Below are 18858 nucleotides of genomic sequence, written 5' to 3'. Positions count from 1 at the left end.
ATAATAAGTAGCTATTTAAGTAGCAAAATTTCTTCTTCAACGGATAGTGAAGAAAAAAAAATCTATCTAGCAACGAAATCTGAATAATAAAAAATAAACGAATGTGCAGGTAAAAATGGAGAAAATATGCTGATAGTAGAGAATGTGCCCTGAATGCCGATTCTCGAAGTTCCAACAGACCTTTGAATCGTAACTTTAAACCATAAAATGTGCATAGATAGAAAAAAAGGCGCCGATTCTAAGGTAAGAGAAGATTCGAATGAAATATGAGTAGGGAAAAAAGGGGTAAGAGGGTAAAGCGAATAGGTCTTTTGAGGGTACGTGATGCGAAAACTACAAATATTTCTACCTCTTATTCCACCCCTTATGGATTTCCATCTGTATTCAGGCTCCAACTTCGGCAATAGTATGAATTACTCAAGTTAGCATAATCATTATTTATTGCTTTTTTTCTGCTTAGTAGAGCTAAATTACACGCGAATTATGAATTGGTATATCTTAACAGTGTTTTTCGCAGATATTTCGCTAAATAAAATAGCCACAGTTTAAGTGTTTGAGACAAAGCAATAATTTTCTTTGCCGGAAAAAATTATCTAGGCTTTAGAATAGACCAACAACTTGAATACTTTTTAAGGTTGTTTCAGTTATCGCGTGAAATGATGCTTTTCTGCAAATAATATGCTGTTTTCATAACTGTTGTGAGTTTTTAACAATTACTCTAGACTCTTAAGTCAAGTTCAGCCTATCTTTAGCAAGTGCCTCGATACCGAAGAGCCATTACATTATGACTACCCTGCTACCCAGCATTGATTCCACAAGGTGCTGATAGGTAGTCTGAGGTATCTGGTACCAAGCGCTCACCAACTGGTCCTGCAATTCCCTCACATTGCGAGGGGGTAGCGTGGCAGCACGAATTTGGTTTTCCAAGTAGGACCACAAATGCTCTATTGGATTAAGGTCAGGTGAATTTGGGGGCCAAGACATGACTTGAAAGTCACTGGAATGTTCCTCGAACCAATCCATGACGATTTGACCCTTATGACATGGTGCCTTATCCTGTTGGTAAACACCATCTCCCGCAGGAAAAACTGTTGCCATGAATGGATGAACCTGGTCTGCAACTATGTTCAAGTAGCTTACAGACGTCAGGGATTGTTCTATGAGGATTATGGGTCCTAATGTGCCCCATGAAAACATTGTTCCTGAGCGAGAAACCATGAAAACCTGAGCGAGCCCATTGTTATAGATGGAGGGTGGTCATGATGTAATGGCTCTTCAATGTATTTTTTTAATATTTAGAAAACTTACTCCAATGATGTGTTATCCGGGTGCATAAAAATTTGCAAAAAAATAAGAATAAGGCATAGATTTTGATATTTTTCATCTTGTGGAGAAATGTCGCCAAGCTCGAGATTTTTTAAAAAAGTTTAATAACTTTTAAAATATTAAATTTATTTGTTCATTCTACACTCTAAAAACTGTACCTCTGATTTCAGAGGCACAGGCTAAATGTACCGTGTATTTTCTCGCGTAAGAGGCACATAACTAATGTGCCTTTAAAAATGAGAGGCACCACAACAAATTAAAGGTACCAAAGCAAACGCCAGTCAATGCGCGGTACAAAAAGACTTTCGTGCCTCTGAAATTCGCTTCATTTCTTTTTCTTCGGTACGATCATGTAACGGAGAACAAGCGCATGCGCACATCAGTGAAAAATTTTATGACGAAATACGTTTTCTGTCCCCTCGCATCCACGCTACCGATGGAAGAAGTTTTCTACAAATGTGCTCTATTGATGTTATAAAAATGCTTGAATTTGGTAAGTTTAATACTTGTATCTTATTTTTATATTAATTCCTAAGTAACGACGGCATCTTTTTTATTAATACATTTCAATTTTTATTAGTGAATTATTAATGCTACAAATCTTATAAAAATGTTTAAGCGAGAGAGCTAACCCTAGTTATGTTTACATTTCTGTTGTAGTTGTATTATTTATGTTTTATCATTATAATATTAAGAGGAATGTTTTTAAAGTGCCCTATATTTGTTCTGTAGTGTTTGATTATAATTTTGTATGAGGTTTTCAATGTGGCGATTGCTATGAATAAGAAATCATTTTTATTTGAAATACCAATTTGCTTTTTTGTTTATCTTAGTTTACATTCGAGAGCTATCACAGAAATTCTCTCACAGAATGATTGAATAATTTAAAAAACAACGAAGAATGTTTTCGAATTTTTATTATAATTATGAAAAGTATACTTTCAATCATTAGCTATTTTAGAAAACAATTGACATTGATATCTAATTATAATTATTTCAAACTGTTACTAAACTTACAATTGATATAAACCTGAAGAAAAAAATAAGATTATGCTTTATTTATATTTTACATATGGTGTAAGCATGGGAGAAAAAGGCAATCTTCTAATGATTTATAAATTTTTAATTAGTTATTATTTTTTTTGAAAAAGTACTAATGTTTAAAAATGTTTTATTCTAACATCACAGCTTTCAGTGTATAATTTCAAATTTTAGTTTTGAATTTATGACTCAAAATAGATAACATAGGATATATAATTATTTATGACTGTGAAATTCGTTTTAAAAATTTTAGCATTTCAAATTGAAATTTAATTTATTTGATTTTTAAAAAGGATTAATAGCTTGCTCCAGGGTGCTCTTGTGGCACAGCTGGTTAAATTATCTTTCACACTGCTTATTAGAGAACTAGGGTAATGAGTTAGATCCTGGCAATGTATAAAACAACTGGTGTGTATACTTTGCATATAAATTATGCCACAAGTGAAAGTTCTCTCATTGGTTATCATGCAGAAGATTCAAACGAGCTAGCTCAAGCGGAGTCCACTTTATCTGACCAGTATCAAAATTACATGGCATTTTAACCATGGCCGTTAAAAAGTAAAGCCCTAGAAATAGGATTTTTGGTCATGGTTGAGTGATGGGCGGTGATGACCTTGCTCTTTGTTTAAAATAATATAATGCCAAGTACTTAACAGCTTGAACTTTTTAAAAAATATTAAAGTATTGTTAACTAGAGCAGTTTAATTTACATAATTTTGATATCAATAACTATATATAAAAAATAAAAAAATTATTTGCATAACATTCATTGGATCACAAATGGATTAGATATGCAGAATCGCTGTTGTGTCACTGGCATTTTCCAAGATAAATTCTTAATGCTTTATCGATATATACTGAATAATTTATTAAAAAAATATTTGGTACTTCATATTCAATGCTCAACACTTTATACTCCATGTTTTCTTGCTACGAAAAGCTACCTAGTAAAACTTTCTAATTCAGCATCAGTGATAATAATTTTTAAGAAACTTTTTTTTATTTTTTATTGTTATTGCTACCTTACCTGTGTTACTTAGAATAACATTATCAAAAAACTTTTTTTAATCTATAACTAATGCTTTTCCTGAACTGTAGTAAAAAAAAATATGAAGCGAAGCAATTTTGATAATATTTAGAAAGAAAATATATTGATTGTAAGGATTGATATGTGTATAAACTTGATGCAGTGAAATTGTTTTTTTTTTTTTTTTTTTGCTATCTGAAAGGCAATTTAATGTTTGTGTAATCTAAATTTATATTATTAGTATAACTAAATGATTAATAGTTTTTTTTTTTGCTGTTACTTTGTCTTGACTGTGTTCCAGTAAATGCAAAAAAAGGTTTTTAATTGTTAAATATTTTTATAAATAATAATTATTTTTATAAATAATTACTTTTCGATTTACATTTGAATTTTCTTTGTTGACTCCAATTTTGTTTTGTGTTAAAAACAATCCTTGCACTTTCTTATGTATTTAAGCTTAGATAGATTTACACTTTTTTTTTTCTTTAACATGTTGAATGCCACACTAATTTTCATGGCTTGCCCGTCTGGCCAAAATGATTTTTTCAGTATATTCAGTATATTCATTTTAGTAATAATAATAATATAAAAAAAATTAGAGCATTAAAAATTTGTTCGAATTATGTGTTTCGAATAATCGAGGTTTCGCCGTTCATCGGTGACCCCAGTGGCGCTACGAAAAAACTCAGCACCAGTCACCGGTGACCCCTATGGCATTCAACGTGTTAAATTAGTTCAATAATATTATATATAAAAATTATTTTAGCTAAACCTATTCTTAATGTAATAAAATCTTCATGAATGTATTTGTGTACATTGTGATAGAAACTTTTAACTACTTATTCAAATAAAATACTCTTACATTGATAAGTCCTGTTTTAAATGTTCTAGCCGAGCTGAATGCATGATAAAACACTTACATGGAGAGGAAAACCACTAAGCCTGCTACAGTTAGTCTGGCGTCCAGGGGACTCAAACCCATGATCCAACTACCTCTGAGGATATTTTACATCAGCACTGTGGTCAATGCTAAACTATAAATAATGTGGATGCTGTGGGAAGGATTTGATCAGGCCTCCTCTGCAAATGCTTTGCCCATGTACCTCCCCCAGCAAAGTGTTTAACTTGAGCATTTTTTCTTCCGGATACAACCTTTAAATGTCCGTTGCTATTTCTCCGAATTATTGTGATTCTGTATTAATAACTAGTGAAAACTAAAAGAAAGAAAAATGTGTGTCATTTGATTTTTTTCAAAATTTGGAAAATGTTTTAATAAAAGTTCTCTGCGAAACATGTGGACTTTTTTTTATAAGAGTCTGCATTAAACGAATCTTACCATCCCCAAGTAAAATTGACTTACAGTTGTTCCACTCTGTAAAGCAAATTTATCTATATGTTATCACCTTTTACTATGATATTTTATTTTCTCATTATAGTGCTAATTTTTTTTAATTTTGTTTTATTTTAAACTGCAATTTTTGTAAATTTGGTTTAGGCTATTCTCACTGGTTAAATTACTCATTGTATTAAGTATGTTTGCCATTATAATTTTGCTTCCAGTGTTGTGTTTTCTTTTTTTACCAGCACTTTTTCTTTATTGACCTTTAATTATGATATTACTATATATATATATATATATATATATACATAGCCTATACTAAGTATTTCAAATTATTTGCCAGATTTTAAAATTCTTAGCCAAAGGAAAATGTTAGAAATTTTTTATGATAGATTTTTTCTGTAGGAAACTTTTAAACATAATACAAATTTATTATAAATTAATTATTTTATAAAAATGCAAATAGAAATTTAGAGTCATTTTGCTGTTGGGGAGGAGTAAACGTGCAATGAATGGGGAAGAGATTGAAAAATGCAGATGTTTTATCGTGTTTGAGGGGAGGAAATAAACATAGATTGAGGTTTATTTTTGGCAACGTATTAGATTAGTGTAGTAATATAAAGATAAACCTGAAACGACGCTATGTTCTGCGTTATTAAGTTAGTGCATATATTATTGTCATGAAAAAATATTTTTCTGCTAAAATAATCTGCATCTTGTTTTTCGTTTGAAAACAGCTTTCGCCAATACTTTCCCCCAAAAGGGAACAAGGTCTTTTTTCTTCAATTGTAAACTAGCCATTGTACATTTTCTCTATGGATTAGTTTTATTTTGTACATTAGATTGTTGTAATCAAGTTTAAGTTAAAATAATTTTTATTTTAATAATATTTATAAAACAAATGCATGTTTAATGATTGGGGATAAAAATGCGGAATTTCACGATTTTTAAAATACTATAAAAAATAAAAATTCTGAAACAAGCTTTCAAAAAAAATTGCAAAATGCTTTTCATATATTCAGAGCTCAAATAAAATTGTCAATTAAATAATATTAAGTGCAGTTAGTTCCAGGGTTTGTTGATTTAAATCAGCTTGATTTAAATCACGATTTAAATCATGATTTAAATCAAATGATTTTTTTAAAAAAATCATTGATTTAAAGATTTAAATCAAATGATTTTTTTAAAAAAATCATTGATTTAAATCAACTAATTTTTTTTTATATATATTGATTATAAAAGTTAAAAAACAGTGTTTTAAATTATTGATACTTTTATTATTTTCTTTTCTTAGTTTCAAAATTTATTTTAAATAAATTGTTGCATTAATTAATTTTAGTTAACGAAATTACTTTCTTTCTTGGTGTGTGTTAAATTCCAACATATTGAAAATTACAATTTTAAAAGTCTTTTGATTCTTGAGATTGAAAGCACAGATTAAAGTAAACATTTAATGCTGTCTTAATATAGACTTGCATAACTGTAGAAAGTAATTATTAAACATGAATTTTTTCAAAAAATAATGTAAATATTGTTAATTAAAATTCTACCGTTTGAAAGAAAAAGCATGGAATTAAAATCTACATTATATTTATTGGTGGAAAATGTATATTTTTGAAGCTTTTTCAAAAGCATATTAAAAAGAAAATACCCAATTTGCCAAAAATAGAAAGAAAAGAAAAAGGCCAATAAATTCAGATATTTTTTTCCTGATATAGTGTCATTCTTCCCTTTCAAACTCTATTTGAAACAGTAGGGTTATTAACTGGTATTTTTGCTCATAATATGTTTACAGTATCTTTGACATCTGATTTTCTATAACGAAATTTTGTGGAAAAAAATTCCTATGAGTACATAGATTTTTTAAAAAAAAATATTTTTAGCTTAACGTATCTATTTTGATATAGAATTAAAAGTGAATATTTTAATATAAAAATATATAGATTAAATATTTATTTTTTGATGAATGACTACATTTATAAACACAATCTGTTACATTTATTTTGTCATTTTAAAAATCAAACGGAAAAAAAAGGAAATTTTAAATTAAGATTATGGTTTGCTAATTGAAACTCTGTTTGAATAGTTAAAGTACAGGGGTCTGTCCAAGTGAAATTTACTACCGTTTACCGGTACCTACACAACTTTAGGAAAAACGGTAGAACAATTCCACAAAATACTTTTTTCTCAACATTTTATTTTTGTCTCGTAAGAAAAGATAAATCCAAATTTTTAATTTTCAAAAATTATGTCTACATTTTCACAAAATAGTTATCTTTGAAAAACCTAGACAGACTACTAAAGTATTCTTTAAATTTTCTATTTGAACTAGTCCTTAAATTTCAATCATGCATTTGTTTCAAAATGGTTGCTATGCATTCAAAGCTATGTATTATAATGAAAAATTATTTTAGTAAGTTAAAATATTGTTCTAAATATTGTTATAATATAGTTTTATTATTAATTTTGATTAAGCATTTATAAAGTTTTTTTAATCATAAATTAAAGTTCTTACAGTGTATTTGAATAAAAATCAAAAAAATCTGATTTAAATCAAAAAAATCTGATTTTTTTAAAAAAAATCAAAAAAATCACGAACTTGGGTTAGTTCTAAAAAAATTGAAAGCTAATGTTCCCAAAATGGGAATGATGGCGCCTAATGGGTTAATATGCTTCGCCAAAATCAGGCTTTTAAAAAAAAATTCATTTCAATAGAAAGAAATCTTTGATTTTACACTTGTAAAGTCATTTGATTAAACATATTTGATGTTATAAAACATACAAATTGTTCAAAATCTACATCTATAATTTTAAAATATTGTGAAAGTTCTATATTTTTCCATATTTGTGTGCAACTGTTACTAAATTATGTAATATTGTTCTTTATGTGTGAAAATAAAAGATATTAGATTTCATGATATTTAGTGTTTAATTTTGATTCTTATAAAGCTATTTTATTAAATCTCTAAATATTTAAAAAATATCTAAATTTATAAGAAATTTCCATTTTGAGGATAACTTTTTGGAAAAAAATCCATGAATTATATTGACTTGGAATAAACAGAAATAAGTATTATTTTTTTATACCTATATCTGATTAGAAAAACATCATTGAAATTGTTGAAGTATCATTAAACGCTACATAATTAAAGAAATTGTGTAAATTTACATATTTTATAATTGCCTATGAAAAAGCCTTAGATGGAATCCCTTGAGATGATCACCTCAAGTGGCCAATATTCAAAGAATTCAGAAATATTTTTCATTAAGAATTATTATAATTAATATCTTGGTAATAGTGTAAACCCCTTTTTATATGAAGTGCAAGCAAATTACAAATAGGTAAAAAAAAAAGTGTGTTCAAATCTGGTAAATAACAGGTTTTGGTACCACTAAATGCTTATTTCAATGAGTGGTTCATAAAAGCAAAATCTAAGGTACAATGTACTTTTCAAGCTAAGAGGTACATCTGATTTTGCCTCTGAAATCAGAGGTTCATTGTGCCTTTCATTTTTAAAGGCACGTTGTGCCCTTAAAATTCAGAGGCACAAACGATCCAAATGTGCCTCTGAAATCAGCGGTACAGTTTTTAGAGTGTAGAGCCCAGATAATTCTTCACGGTGAGAAAGGCATAGATAGTTTAAAATTAAAGCTTTGGTTCAAGTGTAAAGCACTTAAACTGTAGATTTTTTTTCCTGTTCCTTATAGAAAGCGATTCGAAAAATCATGTAAAGTTAGATAAAACTTTTTTTTAAGGAAAAAAAAAAATGACAATGTGGCGAGATTTCTTTCTCTTTCCCCTTCCTAGATGAATATCATCGAACTCGATAACTAAGCCTCGTCTTTTGCAAATTTTTATGAGGCCAGATAATGCTACGGTGTAACGTTGTAAGTAGCAACAAACTGGATCCAGTTGTTTTTCCTTTTCAGAAAATTGTTGCTCTTCTTTGCATTGACATTTTACTCCCTTTTCAGAATTATCATGAAAGAGCTAATGGATAGGCAAACTTTACCTAACAGTCATGAATAAATGTCGAATATTCACAGCAGATATTAAAACAGAATATTATTCACAAAAAAAAAGCATTTTTTTCTTCGTGTGACGACGAAGTTTTCAAAAAACAGCTTAACAGGCGGCATTTAATAATTTATATTAAATGCCACATCTTGGTTATTTTTATGAATTATATTATGACAAAATTATCTGTGTTGTCGTTGTATAATAATAATGGATTCAAATAATAATTATTATTACGCACATGTACAATATATACAGATGTAAAAGAATTATTATTATTATACATTTGTAAAATAATAAGGGTACAACAATCAGACGGATAAGTTTTTTGAATATACATAAGAGAAACACACTTATCTTTTAACCATCGTGTACAGTTAACGTAACAGCAGCCAATATTACTAATGAGCATTGTGCTCGCGCTCGGAATTTAAGCTTTCTAATAATTAGGACTCGCTGAATGCGCATTAATAGTACTTATTTATCGTCAGATTAACTAATTACGCGACAGAATTCTAATTCATTAGCGTGCGGTGATATAGTTAAATCAGGACTTTAACATTTAAAAACCAAAGCAGCTAGAAACTTCCTAAAAGCACTTAAATATACTGCAATTAAGAAAGATATCTTAGCAAATCATAAGCAACATTTAATATTACAAAGTGAAAGAAGCAATATCAATTCAGGTCCATCCACCGTAGTAACATTAAATAGAGGGCCGGACATAAATCTTAACATTCTATCGGGCTTCAGCAGAAATCGATTAGCTAAATCCCGTGGAGGACTACAATACTAAGTCCCGTGACTTAAACAACCATTTTCCCTAATGGGCACGTCTTAGGACCCGACGAATCACGCGAATGCTTTGTTCAATCGGGAAGAACACATAAAACTAATCTGGATCCTTACGCACCCCCTATAAAGCATCTTTTCTCGTAACAGATAGCGTTCTGCGGGTCTTTTACTGAGAATAAAGAGTTTTATCGTTTGCTAGGGAGCTTCGAACACAAAAAGGATTTTTCGCCTAAATGCAATTTATGCCTTCCTTATGATTAGACATGGGGTGCATGTTACGGAAGTTCTTTCGAAATTAGAAAACCCCATTATGTTTTGGGTTATGATACGAGGATTCTTGATGGGATCTGGGATTCACTTTCAGAAAATTGCTTTTCATTCCTTTAAAAAAATATATAATATATATTATATCCTTCTTCTTAATTTAAATTTTAGAAATATTTTTGTTTAGAAAAATACATCAAAGTGTATTCTTTATAAAACTTTAAGTAGAAAAGGCTGGGATAGTCTGGTTAATAGGACGTGGGGCTAGTGTTTGTGACGACGTGAGCTAAAATCCCACCGATCGAAGAATCCCAGTGTTATGAATGGTGATTGGTCCACGTTAAATCTGTCGGCGATCACAAAGTCCTCCAAGTTTCCATAACAAATCAATACCTCTTGGGATACTGAATTTAAGACTGATCATTCACGGATTCAGGTCAAAACTGCAATCTGTGGATGAATGAATGTAGTATGATTCGGTCGTGACGTATTTGTGGCTAATGTCGCATTCTTGGCTATAGATGACGCCACTGTTAAATCAAGAAATCACCCTTTGCCTTAAAAATTCACTCGATTTCAAGCAGGCTTGCTGGTATTGGCAAATGGCATAACTAACAACATTTTAAGTAGATGGATACAATATAGATTAGCAAAACTTAAAAATAGGAGATTCGTAAGCAGTTTTCAATTCAATATTTAGTGTTAAATTCATAAGATAAAATAATTTTTCTATCAAGCACGCACTATCAAGCACGGAAGTATTTTCGAATGAAATTAACCCGCATGTTAATTCCATGGAGAGTTAAGAGGAAAAAAACCTCACATGGTTAACCCAACTGCAGAAGGAAATCGACACATATATAATATATTTATCAATGGAGAATTTTACATCAACACAGTGGTTGGTGTGATATGTGAGCAGCAGAAAACTATTGCCGGGGAGAACATAAGTCACTTTTCTGTCGTTTTTTCTCTGAACCATCCCTGAACTATACTCTATTATGTAAACAAATGCATGCTTGGAACTAATTTTTCGCTCCTTTTATTTTACAGTATTGACATTTTTTTAAAAATTATGTTCGTTTTCTCCACTATCCTTTTTTTATAACTTTCAGGGTATTTACTGAACTTTTTAGTTATTTACTTAGTTTTGTAACATATGTTGACCTATGAGATTTATAAAATTCATGTTATTTGTCCAAGAGAAAATGACTGTACATTTTTTTCTTTGGAAGAGAATTTATGTTGTTCTCAATTTTAAAAAAATTTCACTTATTTAATTTAAATCTCCACTTTTGGCATGGCATTTCATCTTGAGGATCAGTAATGTGTTTAATATCCAGACTTGACAATTTAATTTCTGTTATATGCTCACTGAATCTCTTAATAAATTTTCCTTTCACATGCAACAAAAAAAACTTTTAAACTCAATTTTTAATTCCGTTTGTGCTAAATATATTATTGAAATTAAAATGATCTTGAAAATATTCGCTAGTTTAACAACCTAAATCAATGAAAATAATCTTATAATATTAAAAAAGAATCTTATTTATTCGAAGCGGGAAAGTTGTGTCAACATTAAATTTCATACCGTTCAAACTTGAACACGACAAACATAACACGAAGCATATAAATTGAACTTTATCTTTCTTCACGTTGAACTCTATAATATTATGTAATTTGGAAGGTTCTATAACATGATTCAACTTATCAGATTACGGTTACAGCATATTTGACCGACATTATACTCCTGAATCTAGAACAGCATAATGTAAGTTAATTAGAAACTCCAACTCTTTGCAAAACATTGACGTTTAACAGTCATAATCTAGATGGAAAATTCTACTTCTTGCGAACTTCTGACATCACTTTGCAATTCGCCAGCAAGGCTCATTGCAATACGCCTTAATAAGTGACTTCGGCAGTAGAGCTGAATTTTCATTTAGACCATATACATTATAAAATTATATTATAAATTACAATTTTATTTCAAGTAAGATATGAAGAACAATAAAATTTCGAACGAGCTGGTTCAATGGCTAATGAACTGAACTGTTACGAACTGTCATTGACAAGAACTAGGATTCGATCCTCGGTGGAGGCTTGAAGTCCACCCAACTTCAGGTCAATGAGTACCAGCTTGACTCGGAATAAAGATGGCTTGTGCGAAATGCTAACCACTTTGCCAAAATCATGCCGTTGATTACGAAATTGTGGGACCTTAACATCCCTGACTCTCCTGGGTAAAATCGGGCTGTTGTCAGAGTGTTTAACTTTGTTTTTCATTATTTAATTTATATATCAGATTGATATTGTATTAGGCGGAATTTTTGTACTGTGTTTTTTAATATATTTTTTAAAATTTTTAATTATTATTATTTATTTTTACAACCGTTATTGAACAGCAAATCTAATTTTTGGATTTACGACTACTGATGTTCAACTACGAAGCCTTGTAATTTTGAACCCAATCCAGAAGACAAGAGAACTCCTGGATGAAGTATTGGGAGAAATTTGCTTTCGTCTAAGACTTTGATGGAACTAACCAATATTTGCGTTACATGGAGAGGGAGACCACGAGAACCTCCCACGGTTAGCCTGACGGCAAGGGGACTCTAACCCATGATCCGTCTACTGCTGAGGATATTTCACGTTAGCACTGTGATCGGTGCAAGCCGGATGCGGGATTCGTATCAACCAGCCATTGTCGGGATTCGAACCCGGTTCACCTCATTAGAAGGCGAACGCTCTACAGAGATGCCAACTTGCTCCGAACAACAAATATATATTTTTAAGTGGTAGTTTATCAATTGTGATTCTCTGTTTAATAAATTCAATTTGCTATATTTTTAACCACCACTATTTCTAAATAATTCGCAGGCTTATATAATGCACCACTTTATAGTAATTATGTCATGCTACCTTTAAAAAAGCAAGCATAAATAGTCTAATATTTGCGAAATTTACTTTGCAGTTATTTACCGTTTTTTAAGTTACCCACTTTTGGCGTGTCCGGAGCAGTTGTCATCTCTGGCTCTATCCCCTGAGCCATCGCGGCTCTTGTACTATGTTTGCAACATTCATTTTTTCCAAAAAATTTTTAAAAAAAAAGCAATTACGCTTGCAAATTAAATAAACTAAAAAAATCACAAAATTGGCCTTTAAAAATATTTTAGTTTTAATGAAACTGTTATTCATGCTTCATACAGCATGATTCTTTCTGACGCAGATATTGTTTGTTCAAATCTTTTAAACTCTTAAATGATTGTTTTAATTTCAAAATTCAAAAATAATAGTAATAAAACTGATTTTCAAAAATAATAGTACTAAAACTGATATAAATACGAAACCTTCATAAATCTGCTAATCGCAATTTTGTTAACGAAAAACAAAAGTCGATAGATAATAATGATAGGAAACTAAAGGGATACAAAAAATGAAAACTATAAATTTTAATCCATGTCATAAATATCAAAGACTAAACTAGAAGAGCGGTAGTTTTATATTCATTTTTTATACACATAATACACGAGAAGAATTAAAGAAGAAAAAAAGAAAACAAAAATTCTAATGTAGCGTTTCTTTTGAAGCGTTAAAATGCCAAATCCCGAAAAAAAGAGAAGAAAAAAAAAACTTTTTTTTTTCAGGGAAATTAAGCGGGAGATTCGAAACGCGTTTAACGCTTCATCAAACATCGATGAAGAAAAAGCATAGAAATAGAAATAGCTTTTTCATGTCATTTTCTTGGAACAGCCAATAGGAAATGAAGGAAAGGTTCTATACTTTCATTCACTGCAGACGTTTAGACAGAAAAGAATCAAAAGTTTCTGCCTTTTTGTAACAAAAGAATAGATTTAGCGTACCACTTCCGTTACACTTTTGCGAAGATTTTAAGAAAGTTAGATTTAAAGAAACAAAGGACTTGAATAATTTAAATGTACAATTGGATGAAAAATATTAAAAAGAACAAGTATATTTGACATGTATATTCCATTAATACATCTTCAAAATGTATAATTTCTTTCGAACTTGAATTTGAGCAGTAAATAGTTATTACCTTTTTTAAAAAAAAGCAACAAAAAAAAAAGATAAAGCTAAATATTTCATACTAAAATAATTGAAGACCTGAATCGAAGCTTAATTAAACCACATGTTAATTTTAAATAAAAGAAGTTTCTATTAAAATCATGACAATTGATATTGCAATTTTAGGAAAAGGTTTTTGCATAAACAGAATTACAGAGACAAAAGACGGAATGATTTACAATTATAAGAGGGGAAAAAATAAATAATGAAGACTGAAAAATATCTTTGACAAGTAAATTCCATTAATACATTTCCGAAATTTATTTTTCCACCTTGATTTCGTTTTCTTAAGATCAGAAAAAGGAAATATAGCTACATATTTTGTACTTTAATTTGATTGACGAACTTAGTAGAAGATAATTAAACCAAACTTTCTTTTTAGAAGAAAAAAAAATTCTTCTTCTTTTTCTTTTCTGTTCATTTCATTTCAATTAAATCAGATATTCGAGAATGGGCATTAGTTCAACTTCAAAAAATTTTCCGGATACAAAAATAAGTATTAATTTATTTTATAACTGAATTAAATACTACAAGTATTTTTTGAGCTACTTTATCAAATAAGTAAGAACACATTTTCCTATTTAATCGTGCTTAATTCTGTCATTCAAATTATTTACAGCGTTCTTTATTTTTCAATTAGGATTCGCTGATCCTAAGAATTCAATAACGTGTAAGTCGTTAAAAATCATAAAAATGCAACTAAAATAAATTAATAAACTTATTTAAAGCATTGAGTTTATATAATTAAAAACAAATGTTACTTAATGCTGAAAAATTTATTAACAGCGAAATTGTGTGATTTTTTTTATTCGCATTAATAGTTTTTGGGATAAAAATACGCACTAAGTGAAATTTAAGGAGTCCTATCTTTTGGAGTCCTTAAGGAGTATAAAGTCCCTTGGAGGATTAAGGAGTCCTATCTTTTGACAGCTTACTAGACTAAATTATCGAGACTCACTAGAATACCCTCCATATTTTTAAGATGATACCTAATCCGGAAAAGAAAAAAAAAATAATTCAGAGAATTTTGAGTCTTGAATTGTTACTTAAAATATAAACTAAATAGCAAATTCAAGATAGAACTTTGATCTATTAAGATTGCGAGCTAAGATTATCTATTACGATTATCTATTGAGATTGCAAGCTACTAGAAAATCCGATCAATAGACGAAAGTTAATCAGGTGTTTCAGACCTTTGATCTATTTAGATTGCAGGCTTATAAAATTATCTATTACGATTATCTATTGAGATTGCAAGCTACTTGAAAATCCGATCAATAGACGAAAGTTAATCAGGTGTTTCAGACCTTTGATCTATTTAGATAGCAGGCTTATAAAATTATCTATTACGATTATCTATTGAGATTGCAAGCTACTTGAAAATCCGATCAATAGACGAAAGTTGATTGTGTGGTGTTTGAGTTGAAAGAAAGTTGAGGAAAGATTGAGTTTGAGTGAAAGTTGAGGTGTTTCAGACCTTTGATCTATTTAGATTGCAGGCTTATAAAATTATCTATTACGATTATCGATTCAGATTGCAAGCTACTTGAAAACCCGATCAATGGACAAAAGTTAATCAGGTGTTTCAGACCTTTGATCTATTTAGATTGCAGGCTTATAAAATTACCTATTACGATTATCGATTCAGATTGCAAGCTACTTGAAAACCCGATCAATGGACAAAAGTTAATCAGGTGTTTCAATTTTTTATTTTTATCTTGCGAGCTATACTACTGGCATTTAAAGCATGAGATTTTGATTGTACTATAATATAACTTTGTACAGTCAAAAGAAAAATTTTAAAAAAACAAACAAACTATAATACTATACATGAAGTACATTGCGCTTTAAACCCTCCATTGGTTTGTTATAAGATGAATACCTTTCGTGTTCTTTTATTACACGCGATGTATAAAAGTAGGACAACATTTTTCACTCTTTTTTAAAGTAAATAAGAAAGGAGATTTAAGATGGAGAGTTCAGAAGAAAATAGAAAAAAAAAACGGAAAGATATTGCCACTTTCGGAAACTTATTTTCTGAAACAAATCTTTCTTTTTTTTTCAGACAGGAGTGGGCAGCTGCCACTGGGTATTACTTTTGCTCGAAATATTTGTCGGAAGGCTTAGAATATTTTGAAGACTCGCAGACAACCATTCGACCGGAAATTTTCACGCCTGCCAAAATCTTTCATTTCAACAATTAAGAAGAATGCTTAAATGAAAAACAGAAACATTTTTACATCATTTCGTACAACTGTGAAAAAATTACTCTAAATTATTAAAAAGGAATAACTGTTTTTTGTTTACATGTTCGATATAGCTTTCAGCTATTCATTATGTTTGTTCTACGAGTTTTGAAAGTTATCATAGAACAAATTCCAAAATGAGGACAAATGTAAAATTTAAGAACAAAATTGCCTCCAAACTCAAGAACAATTTAAAGATAAAGGATGCTTATAACAAATTCAAACATAAAAATAAATAAGGACAAATATAAAAATCAAAGACAAAATTGCCTCCAAACTTAAGGTCAATTTAGGATCATTTTGTACAACTGTAAATTATTAGTTTAAATTATTGAGAGGGAATAACTGTTTTTTTGTTTATATGTTCGATATAGTTTTCAGCCATTCACTATGTTTGTTCTACGAATTGTGAAAGTTATATCTTACAACAAATTAAAAAAATAAGAACAAAAATGAAAATTAAGGACAAATTCGCCTCCTAACTTAAGGACAGTTTAAGGATGCTAATTCTCTAATGGGAGCAATATGTATGATACCAACATGGATTCGCAGATTTACAGTTGGTGATAGTTTTAGTACTTCCTGCACTTAAGTGAAAAAACGAAACATTTAAAAAAAATATATATAAATTTTTTTTAAAGTTGCTCAAAAACTTGCTTTTCGTTTTTTTTTCCTCCAAAAAGGGTAAAAATAGTCTAAATATGAAAAATCATTAAGGAAGCAATATACGAGGATTCTCTTAAAAACAGTAGAGTATGATAAAGAGAGAGGTAAAGTAGAGAGGTAAGAGCTTTTCATATATTTCTCCCACATCGAATGTTTATATGCCATCAAATCAAGGGTAATTGTTTCTCTACCACGGGAAGTAGATTAATATCATACTTGAAGCGTTATGAAGATTCTGTCGTTCCTTTTGTTATTTACTTTGTTTCATAACATATAACATAATTTTTTATTTTGAAATTTCTTCAATTCTTTCTTAGATAAATAATATTTATTCTTCCTGTTAACTTCAACAGAAATTTGGGAAATAGCAAAAGTTCAGGTCATTTATTGAAATGTGTAATATTAAAGGACAAATTTAAGAACAACTGAGCCCATCAAATTGCATTTTCTTTCACAAATAGAAGAATTAATTAAATAGAACATCGAAGTGAAATAATATCATTCTACATCACAAGAAAATGGCCAATAAATTAAAATTTTTACGTTTGTAGAGATCTTACTTTTGTTAATAGAATCAATTATTATATAGCCAGCCGTGTCAATTGATTAGGTGTTAAGGGATATTTGAATAAGAGATACCAGTACCCGACAGCAAAATACGAATAAAATTTACTAAATTAAATTTCAGCTAAATTTTTTCATTATTAAGTAAATAGTTTAAACGCAGATAAAATTATGTAGATAAGTGACGCATGACTAACATCCTGAAGATTCCGATTTTTATTTATATGTTTAAATTTTATATTTATACTTTTGAATGTTCTGCGTAGTTGAATTTTTTTTTTAATGTATTCGTTTTGCTCAAATTTTGAAGCTTTTCATATTTTCAGGAATATTTTTCTATTGGGTTCCTTAGAAAAAATAATCTCCACAAAATTTGAAATCAATGGAGAATTAAAAATGTTATACTTAAATTTTTGAACATCTGACCAAATTCAGAGTTCACAACTACCAATGTTCAACTCCGCAGCCTTGTAATTTAGAACCCATTCCGGAAGACAAGGGAACTTTTAGATCAAGCTTTGGAGAAATTTGTTTTCGTGGACTACTTTTTTGATGGAACTAACCCGCATTTGCGTTAAATGGCAAGGAAATCTATTAAACCCTACCATGGTTAGCCTGACCGTGAGGAGACTAACCCATGATCCGTCTACCACCGTGTATATTTTATGTCAGTGCCTGGTGCGGATTCACATTGACCAGCCATTGCTGGGATTTGAACCTTGGTAAATCTAGGTGAATTCAAAAATCTAGATGAAATACCGAAAAACTATATGATTTTGTAAGGAATTAATTAATTTTGAAATAAATACTTGGGTTTTTTCGCTTAAGTATTCGATTGTTTATACCAGAAAACTCGTTTGTCATTAAATAAATAATAAATGATAATTTGAAATTTTAACGTGATTCTTAATAAGTAAGTGTACTACTTTTGTTTACAAAATTTTTTATTTTGTTTACAAACATTTTTAAAAAATTATTATTTGTGCAATAATAAATTCACGCTCACACAAAGTGCAGTTTTTTTACCAATCGCAAGAAAAAAATTTAAAAATCTAACTTTCATAAAAATTAGTTGCATAAAAGGAAAGATAAATATTCGATTGATATAGAACGATACCTTTTTGAAAACCAAAACTAGCTTTTAAAAGTACTTTTGTCAAACAGAAAATCCGTTATAGAAAGGGATTTTTCTTTTTAAATAACATGGATAGGGATCTTTTATTCCCTCTTTTCATCTTCACTTCGCTTTTTTGAAAACTGCTTCTTAAATCTGAAAGACGTTAAAAAGTTTTATACCACAACGCCACTGACTTTCTACTTCTTCCCTCCCCCCCTTTCATTCCTTTAAATCTTATTTCAGCGTCCCTTTAAAATAAATTCTCGGGATTCAAATGGAATGGAAAATTTATCCGATATTTTTCAACGTTATCGCTTAATATTAATACGCAAACTATAATATTTCTCGCTTAGATATAAAAAAAGAAAT

General features: G+C 29.6%; 1 protein-coding gene and 1 long non-coding RNA gene across 3 annotated transcripts in view; one reads left to right on the top strand and one right to left on the bottom strand.

Moving 5' to 3' along the window:
- Positions 1 to 18858, bottom strand: part of stan (Protocadherin-like wing polarity protein stan) — a 420791-nt gene that overhangs the window by 191248 nt on the left and 210685 nt on the right. The window lies entirely within an intron of this gene.
- On the top strand, positions 1679 to 4685 carry LOC147802190 (uncharacterized). The gene is made up of 2 exons (XR_015429604.1): positions 1679 to 1819; positions 4286 to 4685. It is a non-coding gene; the product is annotated as an uncharacterized LOC147802190 (long non-coding RNA).

This window comes from Parasteatoda tepidariorum, chromosome 10, assembly GCF_982258835.1.
Source record: "Parasteatoda tepidariorum strain Cologne lab strain chromosome 10, Ptep-v5.0, whole genome shotgun sequence".
NCBI classification, from domain to species: domain Eukaryota; kingdom Metazoa; phylum Arthropoda; class Arachnida; order Araneae; family Theridiidae; genus Parasteatoda; species Parasteatoda tepidariorum.
This window is presented reverse-complemented; position numbering and strand designations above follow the sequence as displayed.